The following is a 27,635-nucleotide window of genomic DNA, read 5'->3' as shown; positions in this document are numbered from 1 at the left end:
ATACAGTATATTATAAATAAAATTTATAGGACATCCCCTCTCAAGAAAGAAAGAAATCAACATACCTTTTAAGCTGTGTGCCCACGTAGCAGAAATGCTGCGGAAATGTCCTCAGCAATTCCGCAACTCTCTGCTGCGGGTAAAACATATACGGAATTCACATGTGTTTTCCAGCAATACACAAGCGTTTTGCAAGCATTTTGAGTTTTAGCTTGCAGAATGCTTGCGTTTTCCAAGCGATTTGAAGCATCGCTTGGAAAAGTGATTGTCAGGTTGGTCACACTTGTCAAGCATAGTGATTGACAAGTGTGACCAACTTTTTACTATTGATGTTGCCTATGCAGCATCAATAGTAAAAGATAGAATGTTAAAAATAATTAAAAAAAATAAAAAATATGGTTATTCTCACCTTCCGACTGCCTCCGATCTCCTCAGCGACGCTCCCGGGACGTTCCATTCCTAGGGATGCTTTGCGCGAAGGACCTTTGTGATGTCACGGTTGCGTAACTGCGACGTCATCCCTGGTGATTCACACAATGCATCCCTGGGAACGAAAGCTGCCCCGTGCACCGCTGAGAGGTGAGAGGACTCCGGGGGACATCATAAGGTAAGTATATCCTATTTTTTTATTTTAATTTTTTTTTTTTTACAGGGATATTGTACCTAGAACCTGGAGGAGAGTTTCCTCTCCTCCAGACCTGGGTATCATCCCCACATGAAGCGCTCACTTTACACATGGTAGGCATAGCCACATGCGTAAAGTGAGTGTTTCAATGCAATCCTATGGCCCCGGAATCACAGCGATTCCTCAGAAATAATGAACATGCTGCAGATTCTACCACTATGCGATTCTGCAGGGGAAAAATCCGCAGCATAGGCACAGCAACTGCGGAATCCCAAAGGATTGCATGGGAATGCGTTTTTTAAGCGTTTTTTAACGTTTCCACTGTGGCAAAAAATGCATAAAAAATGCAATGTGGGCACACAGCCTTAAACTATTTCAATGAATTAAAGGAAAACTTCAGGATTATATAGCCCAAACTTAGGAAATATTTGTAAAGGTGCTTTACTACTGTCTCAATCCTTACATTTCTTGTAGAAATCCAGTTTGCTGTGTTAGAGAAATCAATAGTTGAAATTGAATGCTAGTGAGTTGCAAGTGCAACAGACAGGTACTGCACTTACAATTCTCCTGCCTCACATGGCATCTACTGCCTGTGTCTGACTGACAGGCCACTGAAACAGGTGTGACCAAGGGACACGAGGCAGGAATTGGGAAGGGAATAAGGAGAGAAGCAGGAGACCTGTAAGTAAAGATAGGAAAATTCTAGTATCTAAATCTAAAGATCACTCTTTATTGTAGAAAAATGTTAAATATTATCTTTACAGGATATGATATAAGATGCTTACCAATTCACAGTTTTATATGCAATGACTTAAGATAGGATGTGCAGGCCGCATGTAACTGATGTTGCTGGTTTACCAGGACCAGATGTTCAACAGTTTAATGCGGGAGACCACCATTCAAAAATAAACTTTTTACTGAACTTGGTAACCAATATATACAACAGACAGTGGAAATAAAGTCCTGTGAACGTTTTCTTTTCAACTCGGAGCATTTTCCATACAGTTGCCTTCCTTTTTTTTATCGATTGCTCTTTATGTCAACTGTTCTCACTATTTCACCACAATTCAGCTTTAACTTTACAGTCCTGCTGAATAAGAGTCATTTGATCACCCCGTGGCTCAGCGTCTCCTTTCCATTTAGAGTGCCAGTATGGCCGAGCCTAGCTTCAAGCTCTATTGTGTCAGGGACATTCTTTTTGTCTCTTGTACTCATTCCTGTCCAGGCCTACTAATCTTGTGAGCTGTCAACTGTAGGCTTCCATGCAAGGTGTCCCAGGACCCGTCTCCGTAAGGTCCCTCTATGTCTTAGTGACTTCTGCTCCCAATCATGCTATCCCTTTTCTTCTGTCGCCTCTCACTTGATGCAACTCCAAAATGCAACACTGCTCACTTTGGATCTTTAGGTCCATTTGCTATGCACTCCGGGCACTACACTGTGTGCAGAATTATTAGGCAAGTTGTATTTTGATCACATGATACTTTTTTTACATGTTGTTCTTCTCCAAGGTGTTCAGGCTTGAGAGCCAACTACCAAGTAAGTAAATCAGGTAATGTGCATCTCTGTAATGAGGAGGGGTGTTGTCTAATGACATCAAAACCCTATATAAGGTGTGCTTAATTATTAGGCAACTTCCTTTCCTTTGGCAAAATGGGTCAGAAGAGAGATTTGACGGGCTCTGAAAAGTCCAAAATTATGAGATATCTTGCAGAGGGATGCAGCAGTCTTGAAATTGCTAAACTTTTGAAGCGTGATCACCGAATAATCAAGCATTTCATGGCAAATAACCAACAGGGTCACAAGAAGCGTGTTGGGCAAAAAAGGCACAAAATAACTGCCCATGAATTGAGGAAAATAAAGCATGAAGCTGCCAAAATGCCATTCGCCACCAGTTTTGCCATATTTCAGAGCAGCAATGTTACTGAGTAACAAAAAGCACAAGTTGTGCAATACTCAGGGACATGGCCAAGGTAAGAAAGGCTAAAAAACGACCTCCTTTGAACAAGAAACATAAGATAAAACGTCAAGACTGGGCCAAGAAATATCTTAAGACTGACTTTTCAAAGGTTTTATGGACTGATGAAATGAGAGGGACTCTTGATGGGCCAGATGGATGGGCCAGAGGCTGGATCAGTAAAGGGCAGAGAGTTCCACTCCGACTCAGACGCCAGCAAGGTGGAGGTGGGGTACTGAAATGGGCTGGTATTATCAAAGATGAACTTGTGGGACCTTTTCAGGTTGAGAATGGAGTGAAGCTCAACTCCCAAACTTACTGCCAGTTTCTGGAAGACAACTTCTTCAAGCAGTGGTACAGGAAGAAGTTGGTATCGTTCAAGAAAAACATGATTTTCATGCAGGACGATGCTCCATCACATGCCTCCAACTACTCCACAGTGTGGCTGGCCAGTAAAGGTCTCAAAGAAGATAAAATAATGACATGGCCCCCCTTGTTCACCTGATCTGAACCCCATAGAGAACCTGTGGTCCTTCATAAAATGTGATATCTACAGGAAGGGAAAACAGTACACCTCTCGGAACAGTGTCTGGGAGGCTGTGGTGGCTGCTGCACGCAATGTTCATCGTAAGCAGATCAAGCAACTGACAGAATCTATGGATGGAAGGCTGTTGAGTGTCATCATAAAGAAAGGTGTCTATATTGGTCACTAATTTTTGGTGAGTTTGTTTTTGTATGTCAGTAATGTTTATTTCTAAATTTTGTGCAGTTATATAGGTTTACCTGGTGAAAATAAACAAGTGAGATGGGAATATATTTGGTTTTTATTAAGTTGCCTAATAATTCTGCACAGTAATAGTTACCTGCACAAAGAGATATCCTCCTAAGATAGCCAAATCTAAAAAAAAAAAACACTCCAACTTCCAAAAATATTAAGCTTTGATATTTATGAGTCTTTTGGGTTGATTGAGAACATAGTTGTTGATCAATAATAAAAATAATCCTCTAAAATACAACTTGCCTAATAATTCTGCACACAGTGTATATGACATTCTACCAGGAAATTGTCCCTTTCCCTGAAAGTCAGCCCCTCCCACCCTGGGCTCATCCCAAAAATTAAATCTAACTGTCCCTACGGTCAAACTGCATACACTATCAGTATTGCTAACACCTTAACACACATCACATCACACTATTTATCACAGTTCACAATGCTTAACATAGCAATTTACAACAATAAACTTGTGTCTTCACAATCAGTATTCTAGACGCAGCATATTTCAGTTTTACAGTACAAGCAAAGTGGGTGGGATTAATAGAAATCCCATGCCCACTGTGATTCTTTTTTATGCTTAACCAAAAAAAGGATCGGTCGTAAGTAAATCTCACTTATTATCATAATAGAGTTATAGGGTTATAACCCCCTGAAGAAGTTGACGCGAAACGCGTGTTGGGGTTTGCTGTACCTCATGTCCAGGTAATGCATTAGGCACTTTGCCTTCAAATGTCTATGGGTCTCATAACTGTGCACTTTACTATTGCAGTCTGATAAGACTGTATGACACACAATGTACTTTACCTTCATTTATCTTGGGGTTTTATTAACAGTGTACTGTTCAACTGAAATCTGATGGTTGCCTTTATTTTGTCTTGGATTTCTTCCCTTGTTATTGAGCACTCCTTGTGTAGTACTTTATTTTTTCCATCAGTCATTTTCTTTATACTAGTTGATTACTTGATTCTTGTACAATTCTTTCTATATGATTTGAGTACATTGTTATCCCTCGATTTGTCCTTAGTGACATCAGTCCTCACCTCTCTATACATTACGATATACGTGTTATGCCTGTAGAACCTATGTGTTCCTGACTATGTGACACGCCATGACTCTTCTCATTTTTTAACTTTGTTGTTTATTATTCTTTCAAATGTATTGTTTTACCATTTTTTTTTTGGTCTCTTCTTTTTTATGCTGCGTAAAATCACCTGCAGTGCTGGTTTCCGAGCTGCAGGATGTCAATTTCTCTTGTGGGAACGCTCAACCTTCTGGGCAGAATATCCCCACAGATTTGCATTTGATGCTGTAAATCTGCAGTTAAAAAGCCTGGTTTAAACTTATAAATTATTAAAATAAATGACATGAGTTCGCCCCTATTTTGATAATCAGTCAAGGTAAAGCAGGCAGCTTCTTTTTTATATTAACAGGCTGGGAAGGTCCCTGGTTATTGGGCCTGTCACAGCCTAAAAATAGAAGCCCGCAGCTACCCCATGATTGGCACATCACATTAAATGCCCCAATTTTGGTGCTTTTCCCGACTCTTCCAAGTTGCCCTGGTGCTGTGGAAATCGGGGTAATGGTATTTAGAGTTAATGATGGCTGCTATTGGTCTAAAATCACAACTGCCATCAACCCTTGGGGTTAGTAATGGAGAGGTGTCTATCAGACACTCCCATTACTTACCCGGTAATACAAAATTAAAACACAAACAGAAAAAAATCACTTTATTTGAATAAAGACTCCGCCACACTTTCCCTTGTTCACCAATTTATAAAAAAAATTGTAACCACGAAGCTCCTTCAATGTACTCCATGCTCCTTGCTGTCTCCAGTGTATGTGAATACCAATAAAGTGCCGGCTGTTCACAGGCACCGGGTAATGACTATTCACAGTAAAGTGACAGCTATTCAACAAAGTGTGAGTAGTGCAAAACATTACAGATTTTGTTATGCACACTTTGATGTTATAATACTCCAATACTAGATCGGTACATGGCAAAACAGATGTTCTTTTTGTTACCACCGGTTACCATTTGTTTTTCCTTATCCAGATAGGTTGAGGTCACTTCTACATTAATATGGCTGGGTTTTCAGGAAAGAGCTTAAAACAAATGCAATACAGTCCTACGATATATTTATGTGAAATTAATTTGCTGTATTTAATATTTTGGGAAAATTAAATGAATTGGGCAAATTTGAGTTTCAAACTTCAAACGATCCATCTACTCCTACCGATGGTCTTAGTAGTTGAACCTTGTGCAATCAGCAGATAAATCAATAATTTTATTTTTTCTAAATAACCCTTTAATAACTTTAATGTTATCTGTTTAATATATTGAATCATATTTCCATATACCAAAATCATAGCACCAGATCTACAGATTGAGAACGTAGACTGTTATGAGGAGCTTTCGATCAGCACAAGTGTCATCTGATTTACTTTATGATGCTATAAATGTCCATTTTTCAATATCTGAGAGATGTTATTCTGTTTCAGATGTACTTTCAAAAGTCACACCAGGACACAAACAGAAACTCCCTTCTGGGAAATATGTTGCTTACGGCAGTTTATACCGGTTATAAATCTTCCCTTAAATTCATCTTCAGCTGAGCGAGTTATGTGCTATCATAATCCATATAACTATTGCTAAACTAGTAGTAAACTAGCATTTAATTAAAAGGCAGCATTGCAAGTCTCAGACATTATGTTGCCATTTTGCTAAATACTACTGTAAATATGATGCTGTAACAGATGTGCAGATAATGAATTGTTTGATGAATCTGGATCGTTCCTTCACCTCGGCACATCCCCCTTGCTGTATGATGAGATGCAGTATGGCCGCCAAATTAGTGAACCAGATGGAGAATCTGAAATCAGTGTTCAAATTTAATCGGATTAATAATGATTTCCATAATACGTACTTTGATGTAGGTAACAAAATAATAAATAACAATTGTTTGATTTAGTGGCAAATGTTACTTCTTGTTATTAAGCAAAAAAAGTAGGTTATACTTTGTTTTCAAGCAGTGTGTTGATGTCTGGCGGGATATAATTAGTAGAAAAATCTAGAGATGTGGGAAGGGTAATAATATATAATAACATAAAGTAGATTACATTAATAAAATCAACACAAAATCACAGAAAAATACCAAACAAAAATATACTTAGCTCATAGATATGTGAAACTTAACTGTATGCTGGAAATATTCAAATTTAAAACTACTGTTTACCTAGAAGTGATACAGGGAGAAAATACTTTAAATAAAAACAAAAATAAGAATTACCATCACCATAATCATTATAATTAAAGAGTTAATAATACACCAGACACAATAGATACATGCATGATTTATGCAAAGGTGGCAAATTGTCAAATTATCTGAATGGTAAATGCAAAAAAAAATTATAAATAAACAAGTTCATAATACTATGCTAAACATATATGTTTCTCTTGAAGCTCATCAAGAGAAAGCCAAGAGTGCGCAAAGCAGTCATCAAAGCAAAAGGTGGCTACTTTGAAGAACCTAGAATATTAGACATTATTTTCAATTGTTTCAAACTTTTTGTTAAGCATATAATTCCACATGTGTTAATTCATAGTTTTGATGCCTTCAGTGTGAATGTACAATTTTCATAGTCATGAAAATACAGAAAAAATGAGAAGGTGTTTCCAAACTTTTAGTCTGTACGATATATATATATATATATATATCTAATATATAAAGCTGAATGTGTGTGTGTGTGTGTGTGTATGTATGTATGTCCGGGATTGGCATCTGCACCGTCGCAGCTACAGCCACAAAATTTTGCACAGTCACACGTCTGGACCCCGAGAGCATCATAGGCTATGTTGTGAGGCGAAATTTTAACCCCTCGCATTCCAATTCACCAAACAATTTTGCCCCTATCTACATAATGGGGAAAAAAGTGAAAGGAAAAGTGTTGGAGGCGTCGCAGCTACAGCCACAAAATTTTGCACAGTCACACGTCTGGACCCTGAGAGCATCATAGGCTATGTTGTGAGGTGAAAATTTAACCCCGCGCTTTCCAATTCACCACACAATTTTGCCCCTATCTACATAATGGGGAAAAAGTGAAAGGAAAAGTGTTGGAGGCAAATTGACAGCTGCCAGATGTGAACAAGAGCGATGGCGCCAAAGAGTATATACCGTACAGTTGCTAAGGTGGGGCCCCGAAATGGGATACTCACCACACACGGGGATATGAACACACACACAAAATGCGCCACACACTACCACGTGCTTGAACACATATACCACCCTCAGCACACATTTCACCACGCAAACACCAACCTCGCCACATAAAAGTCGAAACACAAAAGTCGCCACTCAAAACTCGCCATGCGCAAAACTCGCCACATGCAAAAACTATGCTCACGCAAACCTCGCCACAAGTGCAAAACTCACCTCATGGAAAACTCGCCACACGCAAAACTTGCAAACGCGGAAAAATTGCCACATGCACAAAATTTGCAACACATGCAAAAGTTGCCTCACACAAAACTTGCACATACTCAAAAGGCACCACACATAAAACTCGCCATGCGCAAAACTCGCCATGTACAAAACTTGCTGCACACAACTTGCTGCACTAACCTGTCACATGCAACTCGACACACAAAAAGTTGCTACACGCATGTTGCCACACAAAACTCATCTCACAAAAGTTGCTACATGCATGTCGCCACACGCAACTCAACACACACAACTTGACACATGAAACTCGCCCTAAAACACACACAAGTCTGGTATTATCCTTCAAAAATAAAAATCTGATTAATAAGCAGACAAACTACAAGAGCAACAAATGTACCATATAGGAAATACGGCAGCTGTCAGTCACATGACATGTCTATTATGTGTATGTGTGAGCTAATATATACTGCCAGGGGGAGGGCTTCCTGTTGGCTGGGGATTTATCAGGCTGCCAATTTAGCTTACAAATACTGAGGTAAAAATACTGAGCAAATAACGTGTGAACGATGTCTAATACAGGAGGAGATGACACACAGGTATATACTATATTCCGGAGGAGATGACACACAGATATATATTATATACAGGAGAGATGACATACAGGTATATACTTGTTATGTAGGCAATCCAGTGACACAGTGTGCCAGCAATCAGAGCACATACAGTGATCTGACAATAACCCAAAAACAATAGAACGAGCTCTGAGACGTGGAATCTCTGTAGACCGCAATACCTGAACCTAACCTAAACACAACTAAAGGCAGCTGTGGATTGCGCCTGACACTACCTATGCAACTCGGCACAGCCTGAGGAGCTGACTAGCCTGAAGATAGAAAAACAAGCCTGACTTGCCTCAGAGAAATACCCCAAAGGAAAAGGCAGCCCCCCACATATAATGACTGTTAGCAAGATGAAAAGACAAACGTAGGGATGAAATAGATTCAGCAAAGTGAGGCCCGTTATTCTAGATAGAGCGAGGATAGCAAAGAGAACTTTGCAGTCTACAAAAAACCCTAAAGCAAAAAACCACGCAAAGGGGGCAAAAAGACCCACCGTGCCGAACTAACGGCACGGCGGTACACCCTTTGCGTCTCAGAGCTTCCAGCAAAACGAAATTACAAGCTGGACAGAAAAAGTAGCAAGAAAAGCAAAAAGCACTTATCTAAGCAGAGCAGCAGGCCACAGGAAAGATCCAGAAGCTCAGATCCAACACTGGAACATTGACAAGGAGCAAGGAAGACAGAATCAGGTGGAGTTAAATAACAAAGCAGCCAACGAGCTCACCAGAACACCTGAGGGAGGAAGCTCAGAAGCTGCAGTACCACTTGTGACCACAGGAGTGAATTCAGCCACAGAATTCACAACAGTACCCCCCCCTTGAGGAGGGGTCACCGAACCCTCACCAGAGCCCCCAGGCCGACCAGGATGAGCCACATGAAAGGCACGAACAAGATCTGGAGCATGGACATCAGAGGCAAAAACCCAGGAATTATCTTCCTGAGCATAACCCTTCCATTTAACCAGATACTGGAGTTTCCGTCTAGAAACACGAGAATCCAAAATTTTCTCCACAATATACTCCAATTCCCCCTCCACCAAAACCGGGGCAGGAGGCTCAACCTGTCCTGAAGAGAAACGAGGATGGAACCCAGAATTGCAGAAAAATGGAGAGACCAAGGTAGCCGAGCTGGCCCGATTATTAAGGGCGAACTCAGCCAACGGCAAAAAGGACACCCAATCATCCTAGTCTGCAGAAACAAAACATCTCAGATATGTTTCCAAGGTCTGATTGGTTCGTTCGGTCTGGCCATTAGTCTGAGGATAGAAAGCCGAGGAAAAAGATAGGTCAATGCCCATCCTACCACAAAAGGCTCGCCAAAACCTTGAAACAAACTGGGAACCTCTGTCAGAAACAATATTCTCAGGAATGCCATGCAAACGAACCACATGCTGGAAGAACAAAGGCACCAAATCAGAGGAGGAAGGCAATTTAACCAAGGGCACAAGATGGACCATTTTAGAAAAGCGATCACAGACCACCCAAATGACTGACATCTTTTGAGAAACGGGAAGGTCAGAAATGAAATTCATCGAAATATGTGTCCAAGGCCTCTTTGGGACCGGCAAGGGCAAAAGCAACCCACTGGCACGTGAACAGCAGGGCTTAGCCCTAGCACAAATCCCACAGGACTGCACAAAAATACGTACATCCCGTGACAGAGATGGCCACCAGAAGGATCTAGCCACTAACTCTCTGGTACCAAAGATTCCAGGATGACCAGCCAACACCGAACAATGAAGTTCAGAGATAACTTTACTAGTCCACCTATCAGGGACGAACAGTTTCTCCGCCGGACAACGATCAGGTTTATTCGCCTGAAATTTTTGCAACACTCGCCGCAAATCAGGGGAGATGGCAGACACAATGACTCCTTCTTTGAGGATACTCGCCGGCTCAGATGAACCCGGAGAGTCGGGCACAAAACTCCTAGACAGAGCATCCGCCTTCACATTTTTAGAGCCCGGAAGGTACGAAATTACAAAATCGAAGCGGGCAAGAAATAACGACCAACGGGCCTGTCTAGGATTCAAGCGCTTGGCAGACTCGAGATAAGTAAGGTTCTTATGATCAGTCAATACCACCACGCGATGCTTAGCTCCTTCAAGCCAATGACGCCATTCCTCGAATGCCCACTTCATGGCCAGCAACTCTCGGTTGCCCACATCATAATTACGCTCAGCAGCCGAAAACTTCCTGGAAAAGAAAGCACATGGTTTCAACACTGAGCAACCAGAACCTCTCTGTGACAAAACCGCCCCTGCTCCAATCTCAGAAGCATCAACCTCGACCTGGAACGGAAGAGAAACATCTGGTTGACACAACACAGGGGCAGAACAAAAACGATGCTTCAACTCCTGAAAAGCTTCCACAGCAGCAGAAGACCAATTAACCAAATCAGCACCCTTCTTGGTCAAATCGGTCAATGGTTTGGCAATGCTAGAAAAATTACAGATGAAGCAACGATAAAAATTAGCAAAGCCCAGGAATTTTTGCAGACTTTTCAGAGATGTCGGCTGAGTCCAATCCTGGATGGCTTGGACCTTAACCGGATCCATCTCGATAGTAGAAGGGGAAAAGATGAACCCCAAAAATGAAACTTTCTGCACACCGAAGAGACACTTTGATCCCTTCACAAACAAAGAATTAGCACGCAGGACCTGGAAAACCATTCTGACCTGCTTCACATGAGAGTCCCAATCATTTGAGAAGATCAAAATGTCATCCAAGTAAACAATCAGGAATTTATCCAGATACTCACGGAAGATGTCATGCATAAAAGACTGAAATACAGATGGAGCATTGGCAAGTCCGAACGGCATCACTAGATACTCAAAATGACCATCGGGCGTATTAAATGCAGTTTTCCATTCATCTCCTTGCCTGATTCTCACCAGATTATACGCACCACGAAGATCTATCTTAGTGAACCAACTAGCCCCCTTAATCCGAGCAAACAAGTCAGATAACAATGGCAAGGGATACTGAAATTTCACAGTGATCTTATTAAGAAGGTGGTAATCAATACACGGTCTCAGCGAACCATCCTTCTTGGCTACAAAAAAGAACCCTGCTCCCAGTGGTGATGACGATGGGCGAATATGTCCCTTCTCCAGGGATTCCTTCACATAACTGCGCATAGCGGCGTGTTCAGGCACGGATAAATTAAATAATCGACCTTTAGGGAATTTACTACCAGGAATCAAATTGATAGCACAATCACAATCCCTATGCGGAGGTAGGGCATCGGTCTTGGGCTCTTCAAATACATCCTGATAATCAGACAAGAACTCTGGGACCTCAGAAGGAGTGGATGACGAAATAGACAAAAATGGAACATCACCATGTACCCCCTGACAACCCCAGCTGGATACCGACATAGAGTTCCAATCCAATACTGGATTATGGGTTTGCAGCCATGGCAACCCCAACACGACCACATCATGCAGATTATGTAGCACCAGAAAGCGAATAACTTCCTGATGTGCAGGAGCCATGCACATGGTCAGCTGGGTCCAGTACTGAGGTTTATTCTTGGCCAAAGGTGTAGCATCAATTCCTCTCAACGGAATAGGACACCGCAAAGGCTCCAAGAAAAACCCACAACGTTTAGCATAATCCAAATCCATCAGATTCAGGGCAGCGCCTGAATCCACAAACGCCATGACAGAATACGAAGACAAAGAGCATATCAAGGTAATGGACAGAAGGAATTTGGATTGTACAGTACCAATGATGGCAGACCTATCGAACCGCTTAGTGCGCTTAGGACAATCAGAAATAGCATGAGTGGAATCACCACAGTAGAAACACAGACCATTCAGACGTCTGTGTTCTTGCCGTTCAAGTCTGGTCATAGTCCTATCGCACTGCATAGGCTCAGGTTTAATCTTAGACAATACCGCCAAATGGTGCACAGATTTACGCTCGCGCAAGCGTCGACCGATCTGAATGGCCAAAGACATAGACTCATTCAAACCAGCAGGCATAGGAAAACCCACCATGACATCCTTAAGAGCCTCAGAGAGACCCTTTCTGAACAAAGCTGCCAGCGCAGATTCATTCCACAGAGTGAGTACTGACCACTTCCTAAATTTCTGACAATATACTTCTATATCATCCTGACCCTGGCACAAAGCCAGCAAATTTTTCTCAGCCTGATCCACTGAATTAGGCTCATCGTAAAGTAATCCGAGCACCAGGAAAAACGCATTGACATTACTCAATGCAGGGTCTCCTGGCGCAAGAGAAAATGCCCAGTCCTGAGGGTCGCCGCGCAAAAAAGAAATAATAATCAAAACCTGTTGGATAGGATTACCAGAAGAATGAGGTTTCAAGGCCAGAAATAGCTTACAATTATTTTTGAAATTAAGAAACTTAGTTCTATCACCAAAAAACAAATCAGGAATAGGAATTCTTGGTTCTAACATAGATTTCTGATCAATAGTATCTTGAATCCTTTGTACATGTGTAACGAGATTATCCATTGAAGAGCACAGACCCTGAATATCCATGTCCACACCTGTGTCCTGAAACACCCAAATGTCTAGGGGAAAAAAAAGACTGAACACAGAGCTGAGAAAAAAAAATGATGTCAGAACTTCTTTTTTCCCTCTATTGAGAATCATTAGGCTGGGCTCCTTGTACTGTTATGTAGGCAATCCAGTGACACAGTGTGCCAGCAATCAGAGCACATACAGTGATCTGACAATAACCCAAAAACAATAGAACGAGCTCTGAGACGTGGAATCTCTGTAGACCGCAATACCTGAACCTAACCTAAACACAACTAAAGGCAGCTGTGGATTGCGCCTGACACTACCTATGCATCTCGGCACAGCCTGAGGAGCTGACTAGCCTGAAGATAGAAAAACAAGCCTGACTTGCCTCAGAGAAATACCCCAAAGGAAAAGGCAGCCCCCCACATATAATGACTGTTAGCAAGATGAAAAGACAAACGTAGGGATGAAATAGATTCAGCAAAGTGAGGCCCGTTATTCTAGATAGAGCGAGGATAGCAAAGAGAACTTTGCAGTCTACAAAAAACCCTAAAGCAAAAAACCACGCAAAGGGGGCAAAAAGACCCACCGTGCCGAACTAACGGCACGGAGGTACACCCTTTGCGTCTCAGAGCTTCCAGCAAAACAAAATGACAAGCTGGACAGAAAAAGTAGCAACAAAAGCAAAAAGCACTTATCTAAGCAGAGCAGCAGGCCACAGGAAAGATCCAGAAGCTCAGATCCAACACTGGAACATTGACAAGGAGCAAGGAAGACAGAATCAGGTGGAGTTAAATAACAAAGCAGCCAACGAGCTCACCAGAACACCTGAGGGAGGAAGCTCAGAAGCTGCAGTACCACTTGTGACCACAGGAGTGAATTCAGCCACAGAATTCACAACATATACTATATAGAGGAGGAGATGACATACAGGTACATACTATATACAGGAGGAGATGACATACAGGTATAAACTATATACAGGAGGAGATGACACACAGGTATATACTATATACAGGAGCAGATGACCTACAAGTATGTATTATATACAGGAGGAGATGACATACAGGTATATGCTATATATAGAAGATGACATACAGGTATATACTATATACAGGAGGAGATGACACAGATATATACTATATACAGGAGGAGATGACATACAGGTATATACTATATATAGAAGGAGATGACATACAGGTATATACTATATATAGAAGATGACATACAGGTATATACTATTTACAGGGGAGATGACACACAGCAGGTATATACTATATACAGGGGAGATGACATACAGGTATATACTATATACAGGAGATGACATACAGGTGTATACTATATATAAAGGAGATGCAAACATGTATATTCTGAGGTGAAAATGAGGGGTGTGAGGTGAAAATGAAAAGGTGTGAGTGCAAAATGAGAGGAGCGAGGGAAAATAGTGGAGTGATCGGAAAATGACAGATGTGAGGTCGAAATGACAAGTGTTAGGGGGGAATGAGAGGAGTGAGGGAGAAAATGAGAGATGTGAGGGGGAAAATGAAAGATGTGATTAGGAAAATGAGAGGTGTGATGGGAAAATAAGAGAAGTGAGGTGCTATAACTAACCACAGATATTTACTATGCCCAGGCAACCCTGGGCTCTTCAGCTAGTATATATATATATATATATATAATGTGTGTGTGTGTGTTTTGACGAATATTTCCTTTGAAAACGATGTGTAAATGACATAGAGAATTGCTGTATGTAAAAGCTTATGTCAAAATCACATTGCAATCGGATGGCAATCGCACTGCATTCGGAAGTAAATTTTATGCTAGGTGTGAAAAATGCTGTTGTTCTCACATGACACTTACATTACACTTGTCTGACTTTGCAGGAACAAAATTGGACCGATTTTAGAATCGCTAGTGTGACTCCAGCCTTATCATGTTTTTTTCTCGCAATTATCTCTCCAGACCCCAAAGCATAATAAACAGAGTGAAGTGAAAGAGTTAAGAAATATAAAAAAGCAATAACATTGTACTCATATGACAGCCCCTCAACTGACTCACTATTAGAGATGAGCGGTGTTCGAGTCGAACTGTTCGCCAATTTCAAGTTCGAGCTGTTTTTGGCGGTGTTCGAGTCGTTCGACTAACTCAAACAATTTGCTTAAAATTCTGCTGTTCGAGTTTCTGTTCGATAACTGTTCATTCACCAAAAGCCTAACTTGATTTGCACATTAAAACTGTTTATCATTGTTAATAGACTGTTTCAGTGTATAGTGGGTGGGGGAGGTGGGGAATAGATCTGTGCTGAAATAATGCTGATCTCCATTTTTTTTTCTTTCCCGCATTTACAGTGGGGCGGTGCAATCTCTCAGCCTATCAGCAGTGCACACACACAGCAATGTGCATGTGATGCACACAAGCAAGGGCATGTGTCATTGGCTGTGTATGTCACATGTCCTTGCCCTACAAGAATCATCCATTTGCCCCGTTGCCACCATTTCCTCACTGCTGCAGCTTAGTGTTAGATGGCACCGCTGCTTTTGGGCTAGTAGCATTGTCTGATAGTCATCTGAGAAGCCCGCCTGTGAAGCTACCTATACCGCCTGTGTATCTCAATTTTTACTGCATCTAACTCAGTTAATAGTTTGGGGCCTAGGAGCAGTGTCTGCACGTCAGTAGAGTAGCCCGCCTGTGAAACTAACAATACCGCCTGTGTATCTCAATTTTTACTGCATCTAATCCAGTTAATAGTTTTGGGCCTAGGAGCAGTGTCTGTATGTCAGCAGAGTAGCCCGCCTGTGAAACTAACTATACCGCCTGTGTATCTAAATTTTTACTGCATCTAATCCAGTTAATAGTTTTGGGCCTAGGAGCAGTGTCTGCACGTCAGCAGAGTAGCCCGCCTGTGAAACTAACTATACCGCCTGTGTATCTCAATTTTTACTGCATCTAATCCAGTTAATAGTTTTGGGCCTAGGAGCAGTGTCTGCACGTCAGCAGAGTAGCCCGCATGTGAAACTAACTATACCGCCTGTGTATGTCAATTTTTACTGCATTTAATCCAGTTAATAGTTTTGGGCCTTGGAACAGTGTCTGCACGTCAGCAGAGTAGCCCGCCTGTGAAACTAAACTATACCGCCTGTGTATCTAAATTTTTACTGCATCTAATCCAGTTAATAGTTTTGGGCCTAGGAGCAGTGTCTGCACGTCAGCAGAGTAGCCCACCTGTGAAACTAACTTCACCACCTGTGTATCTCTATTTTTACTGCATTTAATCCAGTTAATATTTTTGGGCGTAGGAGCAGTGTCTGCACGTCAGCAGAGTAGCCCACCTGTAAAACTAACTATACCGCCTGTGTATCTCAATTTTTACTTCATCTAATCCAGTTAATAGTTGTGGGCCTAGGAGCTGTGTCTGCACGTCAGCAGAGTAGCCCACCTGTGAAACTAACTACACGGCCTGTGTATCTCTATTTTTACTGCATTTAATCCAGTTAATATTTTTGGGTGTAGGAGCAGTGTCTGCACGTCAGCAGAGTAGCCCGCCTGTGAAACTAACTATACCACCTATGTATCTCAATTTTTACTGCATCTAATCCAGTTAATAGTTTTGGGCCTAGGAGCAGTGTCTGCATGTCAGCAGAGTAGCCCGCCTGTGAAACTAACTATACCGCCTGTGTATCTCTATTTTTACTGCATCTAATCCTGTTAATATTTTTGGGCCTAGAAGCAGTGTCTGCACGTCAGTAGAGTAGCCCGCCTGTGAAACTAACTATACCGCCTGTGTATCTCTATTTTTACTGCATCTAATCCAGTTAATAGTTTTGGGCCTAGTACCACAGTTTAGCCACTCAGTTCTGCTCGGTTTCCATCCATCGATTGTTGTGCCAAGAACTACAGATAAAGAGTTGCCAATTAGTTAAGCACTAAAATGAGTGGCAAAAGGCCTGCTACTGGTGGAAAGGGGAATAGGCGTGTTGGAAAGGGAAAAAAAGGTTGTGTCCATGGGGTAGGTGGTAAAGCAACAGTAACATCTGCAGAAGAAACACCATCTTCCAGCCAAAGTAAGATGTCTACTTCTTTTCGTGGACAATCTGATATAATCCCTTTCTTACGACCATCGCTACAATCATTGCCAAAAATTCCAGATGAGGCACAAAAACAGCAGTTGTTTGAATGGATATCAAGTGCTCGTTCAAGTGTGCTCTCCTCCATGTCAACTTCAACATCACAACTACTCCAGTCCTCAGAGTTGTCACCCCAATCGCAATTGCTTCCTCACAGCTCCCAAGTCTCCAGCTGCCCGTCTGATCATGGGGTAACACACATGGTTGAGTCTGTAGAGCTGTTTATGCATACTATAGCCTGGGAATCAGAGTTCTCCAGAGTTTCTGTGAATCCAGATGAGGAAATGATCTGCACTGGTGTCCAGAATCTATGTGAGTCGGGTCCAGGCCCAGATGAAGAAGGTTCTGAGCATAATGTAGACCCTCGTTCTCCAAACTGTAACTCCTGTTGGTGGTGACAATGAGGAAGATGATGATGAGACTGAGATACCTGATTGGAACAAAAACTTGAGTTTTCGGTCAGGGCAGGAAAAGGTTGGCTCTGAGGACGACGGGTGTGAGAACACACAGGATGATGATGACGAGGTTGTAGACCCCACTTACTGTCAACCCCCAGTCTGCCAGTCCATGAGGTCAGCAGAGGAGGTGGAGGATGATGCTAGTGACGAGTCTGACAATGAGGTAACGTTGCACCTTCCTAGACAGAGATGTAGTACTGGAAGCACATCAACAACTGCATCCTCAATCCCAACTGTGCCTCAGACCAGAAGTTGTGGTGCCTCTTCAGGTCGCACGGGCTCTAAGCCTTGCATAGCCTGGGCATTTTTTGACATTGGAAAGGGTGACCCAACTCATGTTGTCTGTAAGATTTGTCAACAAAATCTCAGTACAGGACAAAAAATGACTAGCCTGAGTGCTTCATGCATGAACCGTCACATGGATATGAGGCATAAGTTGCAGTGGGAAGCTCACTGTGCTCCAATGCAGCCTAGAGGGCCGGGTCAACCACCGTCTGCCCCATCAAGTGCATCCACGTCCTCTTCATCCTCTGTGACTGTGGGGACAGCAGTTGCACATAGTTTTGGACACAGACCTTACATCTTTTTACCCGCAACAGCCAGTGTGATTGGCATGTCCTTAGGATATTTGCAAGTGGAAACACCTGCTGTTGTTGAGCGTTCTCCGACATCGACACCACATTTTGATCAAGGCAACATAACATCTCTGCCTGAACCTTTCTCATAGACCATCAGTTTGCCGGGAACACCCTACTCAACTCCGTCTAAGCACGGCGGCCAGCCCTCAGTCCCTCAGATGTGGACAAGTAAAAGACCATTTCCTACTAGCCATGACAAAGCTAAGAGGTTCAATTTCTCCATCTGCAAGCTGTTGGCTACAGAAATGCTGCCTTTCTTCCTGGTGGACACAGAGGATTTTTGAGACCTTATGTCTGTCGCAGTGCCCCAGTACCAGATGCCCAGTCGCCACTACTTCTCAAAGAAAGCTGTGCCTGCGCTACACCAGCATGTCGCACACAACATCACCGCTTCCTTGAGAAACTCTGTGTGTGACAGGGTGCATTTCACCACAGACACTTGGATGAGTAGACATGGACAGGGGCCTTACATGTTGGTGACTGGGCACTGGGTAACTACGGCGACATCAGAAGGGGCTGCTGTCCTAGTCTTGCTGCCCCCACGAGTTGCTCGTCGATCCTCTGTATCTAGAAGTTCCTCCACTGCTTCTGTCTCCTCAACCTCCTCTCGGTCCTCCACCTGCACCCAAAGCCTGTCTGGTAATGCCACCCGTGTTGTAACTGCGCAGAAGGAATCCTGCAAACCTCCTCACTATGCTGTCTCCAGGGCTCAAAGGCATCAGGCAGTGTTTACATTGAAATGTCTGCAAAATGTGAGTCACACAGCTGAGGAGTTGTGGTCAGCTCTGGAGACCGAGTTCCATCAATGGTTGTCTCCACTCAACCTGCAGCCAGGGAAGGCTGTGTGCGACAATGCTGCAAACCTGGGTGCGGCCCTTCGCCGGGGCAATGTCACACACATGCCTTGTATGGCTCATGTTTTGAACCTGGTTGTCCAGCAATTTTTATCCCACTATCCCAGACTAGATGGGCTTCTCCAGAGGGCACGGTCACTGTGTCCTCACTTCCGTCGTTCGCATCCCACAGCGCAACGACTTACAACTCTACAGAAGTCGTTGGGCCTGCCAGTTCACCGGCTGAAATGCGATGTGCCCACATGGTGGAATTCAACTCTGCACATGTTGCAGCGACTGTGGCAGCACCGACAAGCCCTGGTGCAATACATTATGATGTATAGCCTGGGCCAATGAGATCAAGAGGTGGGGCAAATCATGCTGCAGGAGTGGTCTCAGATCAGGGACCTATGCACCCTTTTGCACAGTTTTGAAATAGCAACGAAGATGTTTAGTGCTGACGATGCCATTATTAGCATGACAATTCTGGTGATTTACATGCTGGAGCACACCTTGCACAGTGTTCGGAGTCAGGTGGTGGAACAAAAGGAGGAGGAGGAGGAGGAGGAACAGGAGGAGTCGTATGTGGAAGGGATAATATCTCCAAGGTCATGAAGAATGGCAGGACCAAGGTGGCTGGCATTGGAGGCTGGGGGAGAGGGATTACCGAGGGCACATGGTAGCAGCCAATCTGTTGAGGAAGGTGCAGGAGACGAGGAAGAAGTGGAGGACGAACTGGCGCTGGGCATTGAAGACTCATCAGATGAGGGAGACCTTAATCAAATTTTTGCTGTGCGAGGTTGGGGGGAGAGGGCAGACGAAAGAAGCATGATTCTCACCTTGCCACCACCAAGACAACAAGGACTTGGTCCTCCTGGATGCGCAAGACACATGAGTGCCTCCTTGCTGCACCACCTGCAACATGACCCTCGGATTGTCAGAATCCGAAGTAATGCCGACTACTGGGTTGCCACACTCTTAGATCCCCGGTACAAAAGTAAATTTGGCAAAAAAATTCCTGCCATAGAAAGGGATTCACGCATGCAAGAGTATCAGCAGAGACTGTTACAGAATCTAACATCTGCTTTACCACAAAACACCAGTGGTGCATGTAGTGAATCTCTGAGTTCTAACTTGCCAACCGTGGGACTATCGAGTCATCACTCAAACCTTAACAGTAACATCTATTTTGTAACGGCATCTAGCCCAGGAAATCCTTTTGGGCCTAGTAGAATTTGGTGCTACTCAGCAGCGTACCCCACCCATGAAGCAAGCTACACCGCCTGTTTACTTAACTACTATTTTGTAACGGCATCTAGCCCAGGAAATCCTTTTGGGCCTAGTAGAATTTGGTGCTACTCAGCAGCATACCCCACCCATGAAGCAAGCTACACCGCCGGTTTACCTAAACACTATTTTGTAACGGCATCTAGCCCAGGAAATGCTTTTGGGCCTAGTAGAATTAAGTGCTACTTAGCAGCGTACCCCACCCATGAAGCAAGCTACACCGCCTGTTTACCTAACTACTATTTTGTAACGGCATCTAGCCCAGGAAATCCTTTTGGGCCTAGTAGAATTTAGTGCTACTCAGCAGCGTACCCCACCCATGAAGCAAGCTACACCGCCTGCTCACCTAACTACTATTTTGTAATGGCATCTAGCCCACGAAATCCTTTTGGGCCTAGTAGAATTTAGTGCTACTCAGCAGCGTACCACACCCATGAAGCAAGCTACACCGCCTGTTTACCTAACTACTATTTTGTAACGGCATCTAGCCCAGGAAATCCTTTTGGGCCTAGTAGAAATTAGTGCTACTCAACAGCGCATCCCAGCCATGAAACAAGCTACTGCTACACCTCCTGTTTACCTAACTACTATTTTGTAACGGCATCTAGGCCAGGAAATCCTTTTGGGCCTAGTAGAATTTGGTGCTACTCAGCAGCATACTTCACCCATGAAGCAAGCTACACCGCCTGTTTACCTAAGTACTATTTTTTAACGGCATTTGGCCCAGGAAATCCTTTTGGGCCTAGTAGCAATTTCTGCTACTTAGCAAAGTACCCCACCCATGAAGCGAGCTACACCGCCTTCTTTCTTTCTCAATCTAATACCTCCGCTCTGGGGTGTCCACTCTCTCTCCAGCTCTCTTCTTCTCACAGGTGGACTACCGCATGTTTTCACACTGTGGCGAATCTTTTGGACCCAGGCATAAGAAGTTGTCGAGGTAATGGATAATATATGCCGCCTTACAAACGTCCATGATGACACATTCGAGGAAGTAACTAAATGCCTCAAATAGTGAGCAGGATATGGAGCACCTCATGGGCAAACTGCGATCTTTGTAGTATGCTCCTTCACAGAAGCAGCCCACTGGGAGGACGCTATTCGGAGGCACAGGTAGTAACCGGAATGCCCCCCCAATGTCTGTTTTGGCCATTAGGGTGCCCCTTACCAACTTCTTGACCCACCTGATTGCCTCATCAAAGGAGGTACAGTACATAGCACTGTAATTGGTTCCGCATCAATGTTGTCATTTACTGACCTGCCCCTTGGATATGACAAATGGTGGATTAGTCTGAATGTACTGGGTTCATTTTTTGGCACAACTCCCAATGGGGGTACCACTATATCTTCTAAGGAAAGTGTTCTGAATGGACCCGCCACCATTCTACCCAAAGATATTTCTTTTTTTAATTTTTTGTCAAGATATCTGGGTGTTGGTAGAGTGATTTTAGATTTTTACTCTAGCATTTCTTGATTTTAGAAGGGCATGACATGCCTATATCTGTGTCTCCTCCTCCTTTTACTCCTCCACCTCTTTTCTTTTCGCATGACCATATGCAGTTGTGACTTTTCCATGTGTTTGTTGTGTCTTCTGAGCAGTTTGTCAGCTTTTGAACACCTTTTAAGGTGTTTTCTATGTGTTTTCTACGTGTTTGTATGTGTTTGTGTTTGCGTGCCATTGGTTTCAATGGGGTTCGACGTTGTTCGTCGAACGTTCGGCGAATATTTGTCGAAGACGTCCCTGTTCGACGAACCGAACCGAACCCGAACACTAGGGAGGTGGCTCAACACTAGGGTTGAGCGAAACGGGTCGAACATTTTCAAAAGTCGCCGACTTTTGGCTAAGTCGGGGTTTCATGAAACCCGATCCGACCCCTGTGCGGGGTCGGCCATGCGGTACGCGACTTTCGCGCCAAAGTCGCGTTTCAATGACGCGAAAAGCGCCATTTCTCAGCCAATGAAGGTAAACGCAGAGTGTGGGCAGCGTGATGACATAGGTCCTGGTCCCCACCATCTTAGAGAAGGGCATTGCAGTGATTGGCTTGCTGTCTGCGACGTCACAGGGGCTATAAAGAGGCGTTCCCGCCGACCGCCATCTTACTGCTGCTGATCTGAGCTTAGGGAGAGGTTGCTGCCGCTTTGTCAGAAGCAGGGATAGCGTTAGGCAGGGTCCATTAACCACAAAACCGCTTGTGCTGCAGCGATTTGCACTGTCCAACACCACCCTCGGTGTGCAGGGACAGTGGAAGTTTTTTTTTTTTTTTTTTTCCCCTCAGCGCTGTAGCTCATTGGGCTGCCCTAGAAGGCTCCCTGATAGCTGCATTGCTGTGTGTACGCCGCTGTGCAAACCAACTGCTTTTTTCAAAGCACAAATCCTCTTGTTCCTTCCTTTCTGCACAGCTATCTTTTTTGTTTGTCCACACTTTTTATTTCATTTGTGCATCAGTCCACTCCTTATTGCTGCCTGCCATACCTGGCTGAGATTACTGCAGGCAGGGAGATAGTAGCTGCCTGCCATACCTGGCTGAGATTACTGCAGGCAGGGAGATAGTAATTGTAGGACATTCCCTGTTTTTTTTTTTTTTTTTTTTTTTGGTGGGAGATTAAGATTGGCAATTTGGCATTTCTGCTAGAGTGCCATCCCTGTGTGTGCCATCTCTCTCACATAGTGGGCCATAGAAAGCCTTTTCATTTTTCTGTATTTTTTTTTGTGGGGTGTATAAATTCTCCCTGATAAAAATACAGTGGGAGATTAATATTGGCCTTTGGGCTTGTGTGCCAGTCCTGAGTGTGCCATCTCTCTCACAAATAGTGGGCCATAGAAAGCCTATTTTATTTTTTTTGGGGTTTTATAAATTCTCCCTGAAAAAAAGGGAGATTAATATTGGCCTCTGGGCTTGTGTGCCAGTCCTGAGCGTGCCATCTGTGCCAGCCCTGAGCGTGCCATCTCTCTCACAAATAGTGGGCCATAGAAAGCCTATTTATTTTTTTTTTTGGTTTTATAAATTCTCCCTGAAAAAAAGGGAGATTAATATTGGCCTCTGGGCTTGTGTGCCAGTCCTGAGCGTGCCATCTGTGCCAGCCCTGAGCGTGCCATCTCTCTCACAAATAGTGGGCCATAGAAAGCCTATTTAATTTTTTTTTTTGTTTTATAAATTTTCCCTGAAAAAAGGGAGATTAATATTGGCCTCTGGGCTTGTGTGCCAGTTGTGAGCGTGCCATCTGTGCCAGTCCTGAGCGTGCCATCTCTCTCACAAATAGTGGGCCATAGAAAGCCTATTTAAATTTTTTTTTGGTTTTATAAATTCTCCCAGAAAAAAAGGGAGATTAATATTGGCCTCTGGGCTTCTGTGCCAGTCCTGAGCGTGCCATCTGTGCCAGTCCTGAGCGTCCCATCTCTCTCACAAATAGTGGGCCATAGAAAGCCTATTTTATTTTTTTGGGGGGTTTTATAATTTCTCCCTGAAAAAAAGGGAGATTAATATTGGCCTCTGGGCTTGTGTGCCAGTCCTGAGCGTGCCATCTGTGCCAGCCCTGAGCGTGCCATCTCTCTCACAAATAGTGGGCCATAGAAAGCCTATTTATTTTTTTTTGTTGTTTTATAAATTTTCCCTGAAAAAAGGGAGATTAATATTGGCCTCTGGGCTTGTGTGCCAGTTGTGAGCGTGCCATCTGTGCCAGTCCTGAGCGTGCCATCTCTCTCACAAATAGTGGGCCATAGAAAGCCTATTTAAATATTTTTTTGGTTTTATAAATTCTCCCAGAAAAAAAGGGAGATTAATATTGGCCTCTGGGCTTCTGTGCCAGTCCTGAGCGTGCCATCTGTGCCAGTCCTGAGCGTCCCATCTCTCTCACAAATAGTGGGCCATAGAAAGCCTATTTTATTTTTTTTTGGGTTTTAGAAATTCTCCCTGGAAAAAAAAAGGGAGATTAATATTGCCCTTTGGGCTTGTGTGCCAGTACTAAGCGTTCCATCTCTCTCTCTCTCTCTCTCAGTCAGTGGGCCATAGAACGCCTATTTTTGGTTTTATTTGTTTTATAAATTCTCCCTGAAAAAATCATTTTATTTTATTTGGTTTCTAAATTCTTCCTGATAAAATCTTTTTTTTTTTATTATTTTTTTTTCTAAAGTCTCCCTGAAAAAAAAAAAAAAAAACAGTGGGAGATTAATATTGGCCTTTCTGCTTGTGTGCCAGTCTTGACTCCTGGGTGTGCCATCTCTCTCTCTCTCTCTCTCTCTCTCTCTCTCTCTCTCTCCAATTGTGGTCCATAGAAAGCCTATATTTTTTTTCCTTGATTTGGGTTCTAAAATCTACCAGAGAAAATAACTACATCAATCATTGGTAGAAAAATATTGGCCTCTGGGTTTGTGTGCCACTCCTGACTCCTGTGTGCGTCATCTCTCAGTCAGTGGGCCATAGAACGCCTATTTTTGTTTTTATTTGTTTTATAAATTCTCCCTGAAAAAATCATTTTATTTTATTTGGTTTCTAAATTCTTCCTGATAAAATCATATTTTTTTTATTATTTTTTTTTCTAAAGTCTCCCTGAAAAAAAAAAAAAAAAACAGTGGGAGATTAATATTGGCCTTTCTGCTTGTGTGCCAGTCTTGACTCCTGGGTGCGTCATCTCTCAGTCAGTGGGCCATAGAACGCCTATTTTTGGTTTTATTTGTTTTCTAAATTCTCCCTGAAAAAAATCATTTTATTTTATTTGGTTTCTAAATTCTTCCTGATAAAATCACATTTTTTTTATTATTTTTTTTTCTAAAGTCTCCCTGAAAAAAAAAAAAAAAAACAGTGGGAGATTAATATTGGCCTTTCTGCTTGTGTGCCAGTCTTGACTCCTGGGTGCGTCATCTCTCAGTCAGTGGGCCATAGAACGCCTATTTTTGGTTTTATTTGTTTTCTAAATTCTCCCTGAAAAAATCATTTTATTTTATTTGGTTTCTAAATTCTTCCTGATAAAATCACATTTTTTTTATTATTTTTTTTTCTAAAGTCTCCCTGAAAAAAAAAAAAAAAAACAGTGGGAGATTAATATTGGCCTTTCTGCTTGTGTGCCAGTCTTGACTCCTGGGTGCGTCATCTCTCAGTCAGTGGGCCATAGAACGCCTATTTTTGGTTTTATTTGTTTTCTAAATTCTCCCTGAAAAAATCATTTTATTTTATTTGGTTTCTAAATTCTTCCTGATAAAATGACATTTTTTTTATTATTTTTTTTTCTAAAGTCTCCCTGAAAAAAAAAAAAAAAAACAGTGGGAGATTAATATTGGCCTTTCTGCTTGTGTGCCAGTCTTGACTCCTGGGTGCGTCATCTCTCAGTCAGTGGGCCATAGAACGCCTATTTTTGGTTTTATTTGTTTTATAAATTCTCCCTGAAAAAATCATTTTATTTTATTTGGTTTCTAAATTCTTCCTGATAAAATCATATTTTTTTTATTATTTTTTTTTCTAAAGTCTCCCTGAAAAAAAAAAAAAAAAAAAAAAAAAAAAAAACAGTGGGAGATTAATATTGGCCTTTCTGCTTGTGTGCCAGTCTTGACTCCTGGGTGTGCCATCTCTCTCTCTCTCTCTCTCTCTCTCTCCAATTGTGGTCCATAGAAAGCCTACATTTTTTTTCCTTGATTTGGGTTCCAAAATCTACCAGAGAAAATAACTCCATCAATCATTGGTAGAAAAATATTGGCCTCTGGGCTTGTGTGCCACTCCTGATTCCTGTGTGCGTCATCTCTCACTCAGTGGCCCATAGAAAGCATATAGTTTGTTACATTTGTTTTCTAAATTCTCCCTGCAAAAATCTTTTTTTTTTTTTTTGGGGGGGTTTCTAAAGTGTTCCTGAAAAAAATAAAAATAAAAAAAAAATAATAGTGTGACATTAATATTAACATTTGTGCTTCAGTGACAGTCCTGCGTGTGGGGCATCTCTCTAATTTGCAGCCACCAAAAAAAGAGTGTGTAACATTGGGCCTGATTTTCGCTGTGGTCTCACCAACCTGTAAAGGGGTAGCTAAATCATACTGAAGTTATAGCTCACCGTGTAAGTTGTGTGACTGCAACAAATAACGTTAGTTTGGTTACGTTTTTAAAACAATGAGGAAGTCTAGTGGAAGAGGTCGTGGCCGGGGGCGTTCATTGTCAGCTGGTAATGAGGGTAGTGGTAGTGGTGGAGCATCAGGTGGTCGTGGGGGAAAAAATATTGCACCTAAGTCTGGAGCTGTGGAGCCAGGTTCGTCGTCCGGCTACACAAGGCCTCGAACGCTCCCTTTTCTGGGATTAGGAAAACCGCTTTTAAAGCCGGAGCAGCAAGAGCAAGTTTTGGCTTATCTTGCTGACTCAGCCTCTAGCTCTTTTGCCTCATCTCGTGAAACTGGTAAAAGTAAAAGCAGCGCGTCGTTAGTGGATGTTCACGGTCAGGGACAAGTCACTTCCTTGTCCTCTTCAGCAAAAACAACAACAGAGAAGAATGCAGCAGGCGACACAACGGGTTACTCCATGGAGCTCTTTACACATACCGTCCCTGGCTTAGAAAGTGAAGCAGTTAACAGTCCATGCCCATTACAAATTGAATCTGACATGGAGTGCACTGACGCACAGCCACAGCCAGACTACTATGCTGGTCCTTTGACTCAGACCACAACATTGCCCTCGCAGGGTGCTGATCAAGAATCAGACCCTGATGAGACTATGTTGCCCCATCACGAACGCTATACCACCGAACGACACGGTGACACAGACGAAGTTGCGCAGGAGGTACAAGAAGAGTTATTAGATGACCCAGTTCTTGACCCCGATTGGCAGCCATTGGGGGAACAGGGTGCAGGCGGCAGCAGTTCTGAAGCAGAGGAGGAGGAGGGGCCGCAGCAGGCATCAACATCGCCACAGGTTCCATCTGCCGGGCCCGTATCTTGCCCAAAACGCGTGGCAAAGCCAAAACCTGGTGGAGGACAGCGTGGCCATCCGGTTAAAGCTCAGTCTGCAATGCCTGAAAAGGTATCCGATGCTAGAAAGAGTGCAGTCTGGCATTTTTTTAAACAACATCCAATTGATCAGCGCAAAGTCATCTGTCAAAAATGTTCTACTTCCTTAAGCAGAGGTCAGAATCTGAAAAGTCTCAATACTAGTTGCATGCATAGACATTTAACCACCATGCATTTGAAAGCTTGGACTAACTACCAAACGTCCCTTAAGGTTGTTGCACCCTCGGCCAATGAAGCTAGTCATCAACGCAACATCCCTTCCGGCAGTGTAGGACCACCATTTAGCGCACCACCTGCTGTATCTGTGCAGGTATCTTTGCCAGGCCAAAGCAGTCAGGGTCAGGGAATCACCAGTTTCGTAGTAGGAAACACTGCATCTAGGGCACCGGCGGCAACAATACCATCTCC

The 27,635-nt window shown here is 43.0% G+C and overlaps 1 protein-coding gene across 1 annotated transcript in view; it reads left to right on the top strand.

The window, feature by feature from the left end:
* DMD (dystrophin) overlaps positions 1–27,635 on the top strand; it is a 4,179,683-nt gene that overhangs the window by 1,532,213 nt on the left and 2,619,835 nt on the right. The gene's annotated exons all lie outside the window — the stretch shown is intronic.

The sequence above is a fragment of the Ranitomeya imitator genome, chromosome 3 (genome assembly GCF_032444005.1).
Source record: "Ranitomeya imitator isolate aRanImi1 chromosome 3, aRanImi1.pri, whole genome shotgun sequence".
Lineage (NCBI taxonomy): Eukaryota > Metazoa > Chordata > Amphibia > Anura > Dendrobatidae > Ranitomeya > Ranitomeya imitator.
This window is presented reverse-complemented; position numbering and strand designations above follow the sequence as displayed.